Here is an 11,073-nt window from a genome sequence, read left to right on the forward strand (position 1 = left end):
ATCTTCCTTGTCGATATGACATTATATTAAATATATTAGACCTACTATCATTACCTCTATTATTCTATCTTACGATTCCGTTTCTTATCTTGATTATATGCCATTATATGAACATATATGACCAGCCACTAGTTCCTCAATTTACTCCCAAAATCGATCTAAATGCATTTACGAATGTTTTTCTTTATATGTTGTTATGCTGTTTCCTTTCTTCAATCGTTTGAATATTCGGTAAAGTATAACTTTGAATAGAAATTGAGGATATTTCAGCTTCGTAAATACAAACTGTTACCAATTAACACACAAATATTATTGCATATATTTACTTATGGGCGACACCGTTGACACATGAAATCAAATTAAAGCATTCGTTATTTATATAAACTAAACTTCCTTTCCTCTCAAACGAATAAAATGCTTCTTTCTCTATCTCTCTTTCTTTTACCACCCGCCATTATCCAATTACTGTAACTATCCTTACGTCACAAGATGCCATTACATCAAGTATTCCAACTATTCTGACAGGTATGAACGCCTAAATGCCATTACTCCAATTATTTCAAGAACCCTTATAATGTATGACAGCGATTGGATTTCTATGTGATTGCATGTACGGTCCTAGCCAAAGTGATTTGAAATGAAGCTTCTTGTAAAAGCCCTGAACATAAAGAACGGTGACTAGGAATAAAATACTGCACAAGGAATGTATGACTTCCCAGGCACCAGTGAAAGCATTCTATCTTTGAATTTAGACAAAAATTTAAACAAATAGAGAACAGAAAATCAAAGGGAACGTTTCTATAAGTCCTCATGGAGATTATCGTGATAGCAAATGACAGTGGTATCGCTATCAAGACGGATAAATTTTAAAGGACATACTGAGCAACACTAATGGGAAACAATTAAGTTACTTGGAGTTAGGAAAGCCAAATAACTGGTCCGTTACAGCATCAACTAGGATGCACGTCAGATAGATTTCATGCTCACCAGGTGACGGGATAAATAACTGGTTGTGAATAACCAGCAGTTCCTGAGTTAGACTGAAAAACAGAACCAAAGTGATTGAGCGAGGCTTCACGGAGAATAGATTAATCATATGTTTAGTTCTTGGCGACTAAGAGACGTGTGATTTAAGCATGGGATGTTTCGAGGACATATGACTGAAATTTTGTTTACAATTCAATTCTCATCCTTACGTTGGATTTCTAGTTTAAACATACTTACATAAACACACATACATACATACATACATACATACATACATACATACATGCATGCATACATGCATACATACATACATACATACATACATACATACATACATATATGCATGCATACAAACTTACATACGCACTTATATATATATAGATAAATAGATAGATAGATAGATAGATAGATAAATAGATAGATAGATAGATAGATAGATAGATAGATAGATAGATAGATAGATAGATAGATAGATAGATAGATAGATAGATAGATAGATAGATAGATAGATAGATAGATAGATAGATAGATAGATGGATAGATAGATATACATAATCATGTACGTGTATATATATATATAAACACATATAAACATACATATATGTGTGTGTGCATGTGAGTGTGAAATAAAATGAGACAACAAATCGAAGCCTGCGTAGTATTTTCACGACATTCATAAAGAGAAAGTTAGTCTTACAGCTGTTTCTGGGATATTAGGGATATCCCTTCATCAGAGACGAAGTGAAATAGTTAAATAGAGGAAAATAGTAGGGTTCAATATAAGGAGTATTTTAGAAAAGGGTGGAAATAAGAAGTATAAATAGAAATAAGAGAATAAAAATAAAAATGTATGTTGGATGTTACAGTTGCAGTTCCATTATCCAAGGAAATTAGTGCATAGAAGTGGTAGAAATGCCTCTTGCTCATGGTATGTAAATTCCGATAGAAGTTCATGTTTTGTCATTACAAATTAAAAGTGTGGAGACGTAGAATCCATGTGCTGTCCATTCAAAGAGATCTATATTTTTATTTCTACTTTTATTCTCTTATTTCCCTTTATACTTCTTATTTCCACCCTTTTCCAAAATATTCCTTATATTGAACTCTGCTATTTCCCTATATTTAACCATCTCACATTGTCTTTGATGAAGGGATATCTGGGATATCCGTAATATCCCAGAAACAGCTGTAAGGCAAACTTTCTCTTTATAAATATCCTGAAAATTCTAAACAGCCATGGCTTTGTTGTCTCATTTTATTTAACATATAGATGTTCATACTAGACCCGCTTCAAACGCCTCACTCATATTATTATCGAACCGAGAGTTTAACTACCGTCCTTCCATGAGACTAACATAGCCTACCTGCCACCTTGTGTCTTCTGGATCCCAATACCTCTCTCTCTCTCTCTCTCTCTCTATATATATATATATATATATATATATAATATATATATATATATATATATATATATATAATGTACATATGTATATGCATGTATTTTTTTTAATTTTAATTTTGTCACTTCAGTAACTGCTTCTATCCCCCTTTCACCTTGAGTTATTGTTTTAGTCCTTAACGAAGGACTAAAATCTGAAGCATTTAGACACCTTATAAGCGTTCCAACCCTTCAAATGTAAAACTAATACGACATTCATCATACATTGTTATTTAAATGTTGTTTATCTCTTGGTGCATTTCACTTTACTAATTTATCAAGCAATTGAAGAGGATCAGCTGCATAACAGTATATAAAATCACTCAACAAACATTTCGATAAATGATTTGAAATGAGGAAAATATCGGTTATCAACACACTATTAGAAAAATCGTCGTACGTTCATATATTCAAATTTTTACACGCAAAGATACCGCTTGGTGTGTTCCCTTCAGTATTATATGTACAAAACACATGACTGCTAGAAACTTTAAGTGTAAATGAATTAATGAATGTTTCTTATTACGCAACCATCTGTAAAGAGATTGTAAATACTTAATTGGCAAATAATGTACTCGGCTTATTATTGGAAGATTATTATTATCATTATTATTATTATTATTATTATTAGTAGTAGTAGTAGTAGTGTAGTAGTAGTAGTAGTAGTAGTAGTAGTAGTAGTCATCGGTCGTCTCTGTGAGGAACCTTCCACTTTTGGGGAATTTTTATTGTTTCATTTCATTGTTAATTGCTATTGTTATTTATTTTATACGCGATATTGTGCCAAACTCTACTTGTCCCTTCTGTTGTATTGTCCCTGTGTTTTGTGTTCGATACATGTGGTCAAATAAGAAAACATTATCATAGGCGCAGGAGTGGCTGTGTGGTAAGTAGCTTGCTAACCAACCACATGGTTCCGGGTTCAGTCCCACTGCGTGGCATCTTGGGCAAGTGTCTTCTGCTATAGCCCCGGGCCGACCAATGCCTTGTGAGTGGATTTGGTAAACGGAAACTGAAAGAAGCCTGTCGTATATATGTATATATATATAAGTGTGTGTGTATATGTTTGTGTGTCTGTGTTTGTCCCCCTAGCATTGCTTGACAACCGATGCTGGTGTGTTTATGTCCCCGTCACTTAGAATAAGTACTGGGCTTACAAAGAATAAGTCCCGGGGTCGATTTGCTCGACTAAAGGCGGTGCTCCAGCATGGCCGCAGTCAAATGACTGAAACAAGTAAAAGAGTATTATTATTATTATTATTATTATTATTATTGTTGCTGTTGTTATTATTATTATTATTATCATTATTGTTATTATTATTATTATTATTATTATTAGTAGTAGTAGTAGTAGTAGTAGTAGTAGTAGTAGTAGAAGTCATTATTGATTTTTATGGGATTGTTGGAATTAATTTTAATACGCAGAGATTTTTCGTTAAGTATACTATAATGAGAATATTTACGAGTACTTAACTCTCAAGTTATATCTAAGAATTTAATTACACTGAGATTCTTATTTACTGTGACCATTAAGTTTGAATATTTGAATTTGTTGATAAGGATCTACTGAACAATATTCAGTGTAACTATTCATTCTTCACAAAATGAATAGGCAATCATCATTGTAGAGACTGAAATTTTTATCATTAGTCAGCATTTCGGCTTCCAAGGTGTTTATACATATGATACTGAAGACATGAAAATGTCCAATTTTTGCATGTGAGTAAATAAGTATATCTATTACTCTGCAGATAACAACTGAAAAGATAAATATGCGACACATACTCTAACTGTGTGTGACAATCGATCATATCTATTTCGATGGTTAATCATATTTTGATACGTTTACGAATAATTTTGCTTCGCCACTTCAATCGTTTCTAAAATAAGCTAACTCAAACTCATAAGATTCAGGAAGCTACGACTTATACTATATACATATATATATATATATATATATATATATATATAATATATATATATATATATATATATATATATATATTGTGTGTGTATGTGTTTATAGATGCGTTTATACAAGAAAATGCACATGCTTGCAACCTGCTGAAAATATTATCTGACTTTTGTAACACCGTCTAAAAGAAAGATTTATCAAATGCTTTACAACATCAATTATTTGCCAGCCTTTGGCAGACATTTATTGGTTATTGTAAACTCGTAGTTGTCATAGCTGTCGCAATTTCCATAACCTTCTTCTTGCACAAAATTGAAATAACTTTAATCATCAGTGAAATATCGCATATTCACTACTGAATGTTGTTTTTTTTTTATCGTGGATCTAATACATTATTTTTGAGAATACTGTAAATTAGTAACGTTTAGCAGTTACGCAGTTTACAATATATACAGTGTTCAAATCCAACTTTTCCTTTCTCATTTATATTATCAAATACATAATAATAATAATAATAATAATAATAATAATAATAATAATAATAATAATAATAATAATAATTATCCCCGACCCCAAACACCATGTACAAAAAAACTAAGAAGAAATTAAATACCACCGATATTATTCAACCCAAGAATAACAATCGGGACGTACGTACTTTAAACTTACAACACAAAATGTACGATAAACTACACGTGCAAAACAATGTGACAACAGAAATGAACAGACCGGTACCCTACGAAAATGACGACCGTCAAAATAATGGGCCGGACGTTGTTCCTCATGTCCCGCAAATAAAACCCAAAAGACATAAATGGACACGTGAGGAATACATTTCTATCCTACACGCATACTTCACAGCAGTGCTCTACCCAAAAAATGAAAACACAACACATACATATAAAATATGGAAGGAAAATAACATAAATATACACTTGGATACAGCAACGAACCCTAATAAACTAGCTAACGTACGAAGATACATTCTCACGGCAAAAAATATCAGAAATAGAAATAGAACATCTAAAAGAAAAAATACACCAGGAAAATGTAGATAGAAGCCACACAACAATGCCCAATAATATAAACACTGAAACAGTAAAACACGAAGGCAAAAGTAACATTCCCAACAAACACGATATAAAAAAAACAACAAACCCAGACCGTAAGGATGCATAATAATACACGACAAACAGCAAGCCAAAACACGACAAACAAATATATAAATAAGAGAGAAAGCGACACAAATCTAAAACCTGGAAACAACGAAGGGGAGCCTAATGATTATGATAATATAAAAAGTAAAATAATCAAACAACTGAAAACCACAGAGCTCAAAATGGACCACCGATCATACCTCCCAAAAATCAAAATAGACGAAACAACAACACCAATTATAAACAGCATAAACCTAGCCGTCACGGAACTAATAGCCACTGAAACAAAAAGCGATATCACTGAGCTAAATGACTTAGTATATGCAGCAGCCACTGCAGCCACAAAAGAAGCTGGACACTCACTCAAACCCATCCAAATAGGAGTGCCACCACCCAAACAAACCCTGTGGATAAATAACATCCAAAACAAAATACAAAAATGGGAAAAGATCTGTCGATTCTTAATGAAATCAGTAGACAAACAACGCTACTGATCAACAAAAAGAAAACAAAAATACTCCGCAAATATAACATCACAGAAAAAGATTTGCCGGAGATAAAAGAAAAGCTGAAGCAAGATATCCTTGCCAAAGCACAAAGGATCCGCCGGTACGAGAAACGCCAGTTCAACTCCAACCCCAAAAAGTTCTACCAAGAACGTGGCAAAAATAAAATAGAAATCACTGCAGCACCAACGGCAGAAGTGGAAGAATTCTGGAGAGAGATATGGTCGGCGAACGAACAACCAAAAAGAAAAAGAAGTATTAAAACAACAAACTCGGCATCTGAGCAACTTTGGACCCCCATAACAACTGAAGAGGTCACCCAGGCACTGCAAAATCTAAGCAACTGGAAGGCACCTGGGCATGACAAGATCCCCAACTTCTGGTTGAAATATCTAACAGGAATGCACAAAAAGCTGGCTGAAAACTTTAACAACATACTAGCAGAGCCAGAGACAATGCCTGAATGGCTCACGAAGGGAAAACCATCTTAATTCCCAAATCAAATAAGACAGCAAAAACCAGAAAACTACAGACCAATGACCTGTCTCCCTACAATGTACAAGGCATTTACTGCAGTGATATCGCAAAAGCTGAACAAGCACCTGGACGAAAACAACCTGTTTCCAGAAGAGCAGAAAGGATGCCGCAAAGGCTCATATGGCTGTAAAGATCAACTAATGATTAATAAAGCCATAACTGAAGACAGCCACAGAAAAAAGAAAGGCCTCAGTATGGCCTGGATCGACTACAAAAAAGCGTTTGATAGCATCCCTCACACATGGATCCTCGAAACACTAGCCATTAACAAAGTAGCACCAACAATTATAAAATTCTTAGGACACTATGAATAAATGGCAAACAGTGCTACAGCTCCAAACAAAAGAGGGACTCATGAAAACCAAAGCCATCCCCATTAGAAGAGGAATATTCCAGGGAGACACGCTCTCTCCACTCCTTTTCTGCTTGGCACTGTCACCTCTATCTGATATGCTAAATAGAACTAGATGCAGATATAAATGTTACGGCAAAACGATCAGCCACCTTTTATATATGGATGACCTAAAACTATACGTTGCAAATGACAAACAGCTGGAAACACTATTAAAGACAGTTCATGGATTTACCAAAGAAATAGATATGAAATTTGGATTAGAAAAATGCGCCAAAGTAACCTGAAAAGAGGAAAACTAGTCAAGAGTAGCAACATCACACTAGATAAAACCAATGAAATAAAAGAATTAGACCAAAGCCAAACTTACAAATACTTAGGAATCCATGAACTAGATAAGACACAACACACACAAATGAAAGAGAAAATAAAAAAAAAAGAATATTATAGACGAGTTAGATCAATACTAAAAACAGAGCTCAATGCTAAAAACAAGATAATAGGTATTAACACTTTAGCTGTCCCAGTTATAAGTTACAGCTACAATATCCTTAACTGGACACGAAATGAACTGACCAAAATAGATAGGAAAACAAGAAAAATAATGACAGGATCTAGGATGCATCACCCAAAATCTGACATAGAAAGACTATATATACAACGTATAGAAGGTGGAAGAGGCCTTATACAGCTGGAAAACTACTATAAAATAACCACCATAGGACTGCAAAAATATCTACTTCAGAAGGAAGGAAAACTGATACCAATAGCGGCAAAACACGAGCAAAACAAAAAAAATGTTCTCAGTATTTAAGGAAGCTGACAAATACAAACAAGAAATCATACCACCTAATAAATATGAAGAAGAAGAAGAAGAAGAGAAGAAGAAAGAAGAAGAAGAAAGAAGAAGAAGAAGAAGAAGAAGAAGAAGAAGAAGAAGAAGAAAGAAGAAGAAGAAACAACAAAAGCTATAAAACAAATGAAATCCAAACTAAAAATAGAACAGCAACGAGCCATGATAAAACGATGGCAAGAAAAGCCCCTTCATGGTAAATACTGCACTAAACTAAACGCAAAAGAAATAGACAAAGAAAAATCCCAGCAATGGTTGAGAAGCTCAGGACTCAAAGCAGAAACAGAGGGATTTTTAATTGCAGCACAAGACCAAAGCCTCCCCACCAGAAATTACCAAAAACATGTAATGAAAAGAAATATTACAAGTAACTGCAGAATATGTGGAGATGGACAAGAAACAATAAATCATATTATCTCTAGCTGCCCAGTCCTGGCTAAGAAGGAATATATTCAGACATGACAGAGTTGGAACCTACATACATTGGAAGCTATGCCAACATTATGGAATAACAACAGAAAAAAAATGGTATAGGCACACACCAGAAAATGTCACAGAAAACGAGAAAGCAACCATACTCTGGGATATGCCGATACACACAGATAGAGAAATTAAGGCCAACAGACCAGATATAGTTGTCAGAGATCATGAAGAAAAAAAATGCTTTCTAATTGATGTATTAATACCGGCAGATGACAACGTGTCTCTAAAAGAAATGGAGAAACTCTCAAAATACAAAGACCTGGAAATAGAGATAACTAGAATGTGGAACCTGAAAACAGAAACAATTCCTATCATAGTAGGTGCATTAGGCATGATAAAAAAATATTCAGACAAATACATAACAAAAACACCAGGACTTACAAACACATATAACATACAGAAAATTGCACTACTAGGCACTGCACACATCCTACGCAGAACACTTTCCATACAATAACCATCAGAGCATCACAACAAATCACAGCACATACACAAGGCACACAGAGCTGCGCTCGGTAGTGAAGTGAAAGCACGCTATAAAAATAAAACTACTAAATAATAATAATAATAATAATAATAATAATAATAATAATAATAATAATAATAATAATAAAATAATACAAAACCTTGAATACTGTTTCGACAGAGATCTCCATTGTCAGCTCACCAGTATGTTATTGTAGCTACTTATTTTAGGACTAATTGATGCAGTCAAGAATTGTGACGTTGCTTTGATGTATAGCGATTCGTTTCGCAACAGATTCGGCGTTTAAATACATCTTTCCGTCTTCTTCATCTATATTAGATATCACACACACATACTTGCTTCGGCAGAATATATACTAAAAATGGAACGATACAGGGAAGATTGGTGTGGCCCCTGCGCAAAGAAGACACGCATATTTGTGAAGCGTTCCGTTTCTTAGTCGCAGGCGTGGCTGTATGTTAAGGAACTTGCTTCACAGCCATATGGTTCCGGTTTATGTCCCACTGCGTAGCACCTTCAGCAAGTGTCTTCTATAACATCGAGTCGACCAAAGATTTATGATTGGATTTGATAGGGGAAACTGGAAGAAGCCGCTAAGTTACGGGGACGTAAACACACCATCAAGTGATGTTGGGGGACAAACACACACACACATATATATATATATATATATATATATATTTATATATAGAGGGCATTATACATACATGCCAGGAGGCATTCTACATACATGCCAAACGCTAAGAGGGACAATCAGTCATTTCTACCAAAAATATTACTAATCCCACCGAATGCAATTTTTCAAAGTAAGACATTTAAAAATATAGACCTGTATCACAGTGATTTCATACTTACGTAATCATCAGCAGGCCTGAATGCATTATAAATAAACAACGACCCTGCCTCGCTTAAGCCGATCAGCTAACTGATCAACATCAACGAAGCACATGGGTGAGTTTATATATATTACATCCGGGTAAATGGTAAACTTCTATATATATATATATATATATATATATACATATATACCACGGGTTTCTTTCAGTATCCGTCTACCAAATCCACTCACAAGGCTTCGATCGGCTCGAGGCGATAGTAGAAGACACTTGCCCGGGACTGAACCCATAACCATGTGGTTGGTAAGCAAGCTGCTAAGCACGCAGCCACTCCTACGCCTTTATTAAATGACATTTATTAAATGACAACTACTTTTTTAAAAAGTTTATATCCAATTAAGCTTTATCCTCATGCCAATGTACTTTCTGTAATTCTTCTTTTAATTACATTCCAAATATAATACTCTTTATGGTGTCTCACGTTTATCGCACATTTCATATTCTCTCTGCCAATAAATTAAATTCATCGAGAAAATCCCAAACGCATTACAAGAATAATCTCAGCTTATAGAAAAATTACTTATTTGTACTAAAATGTTTTATCATATATATTAGAAGAGATACCCAGCGTTGCTCGAGATTAAAATGGCATAGGTTTTTATTGTCTTACTTGTTTCAATGATGTGACTGCGGTCATGCTGGAGCACCTCTTTTAGTCGAATAAATCGATCCCAGGTTTTATTCTTTGTAATACTAGTACTTATTCTATCGCTGTCTTTTGCCGAACCGCTAGAATATATGGGGATGTAAACACAGCAACATTGGTTGTCAAGCGATGCTGGGGGTACAAATACACACACACACACACACATACACCGATATACACATATATACGACAGTCTTCTTTCAGTTTCCGTGTACGAAATCCACTCACAAGGATTTGATGGTCGGCCTGGGGCTGTAGTATATATATATACATTATATATATATATACATATACATATATATATATATATATATATATATATATATATATATAGATATATACATATATATATATATATATGTATATACATACATACATACATACATACATACATACATACATACATACATACATACATATATACATACATAGACATATACATGTGGTCAATTGTTACGGCTGGAAAACTCGTCCTTTGCAAACCACAGTTTTTCGAGACGATCGTAAGTATATGTACTCACTAAAGATTCATCCTAATTCTTCGAACATCACCGCTTCTTAAGAGACTTACCTTGTAACATCGTCGTCGATTTGTAAAATCTGAATTTTCATACCAGACATATTAATGAGGGGTACATTTATGTATTATACGCTTTCATGATATGTATATTTGTACTTGAATTCATACTGTATATGAATATGCCTATGATGTGAAGTGATAGAATTTGATAAAGTGACTTGAACTTGACCTCTGTTCTCCATTCTTGCCTTATAGTCTCATTGCTCCTGTATTAAATGATATCCTTTTAACACACC

At 34.1% G+C, this 11,073-nt stretch overlaps 1 non-coding gene across 1 annotated transcript; it reads left to right on the top strand.

Moving 5' to 3' along the window:
* The first annotated feature begins 9,048 nt into the window (after positions 1–9,048).
* Positions 9,049–9,153, top strand: LOC115210039. The gene has a single exon (XR_003881396.1). It is a non-coding gene; the product is annotated as a U6 spliceosomal RNA (small nuclear RNA).
* Positions 9,154–11,073: the final 1,920 nt, after the last annotated feature.

Source organism: Octopus sinensis, linkage group LG3, assembly GCF_006345805.1.
Source record: "Octopus sinensis linkage group LG3, ASM634580v1, whole genome shotgun sequence".
Lineage (NCBI taxonomy): Eukaryota > Metazoa > Mollusca > Cephalopoda > Octopoda > Octopodidae > Octopus > Octopus sinensis.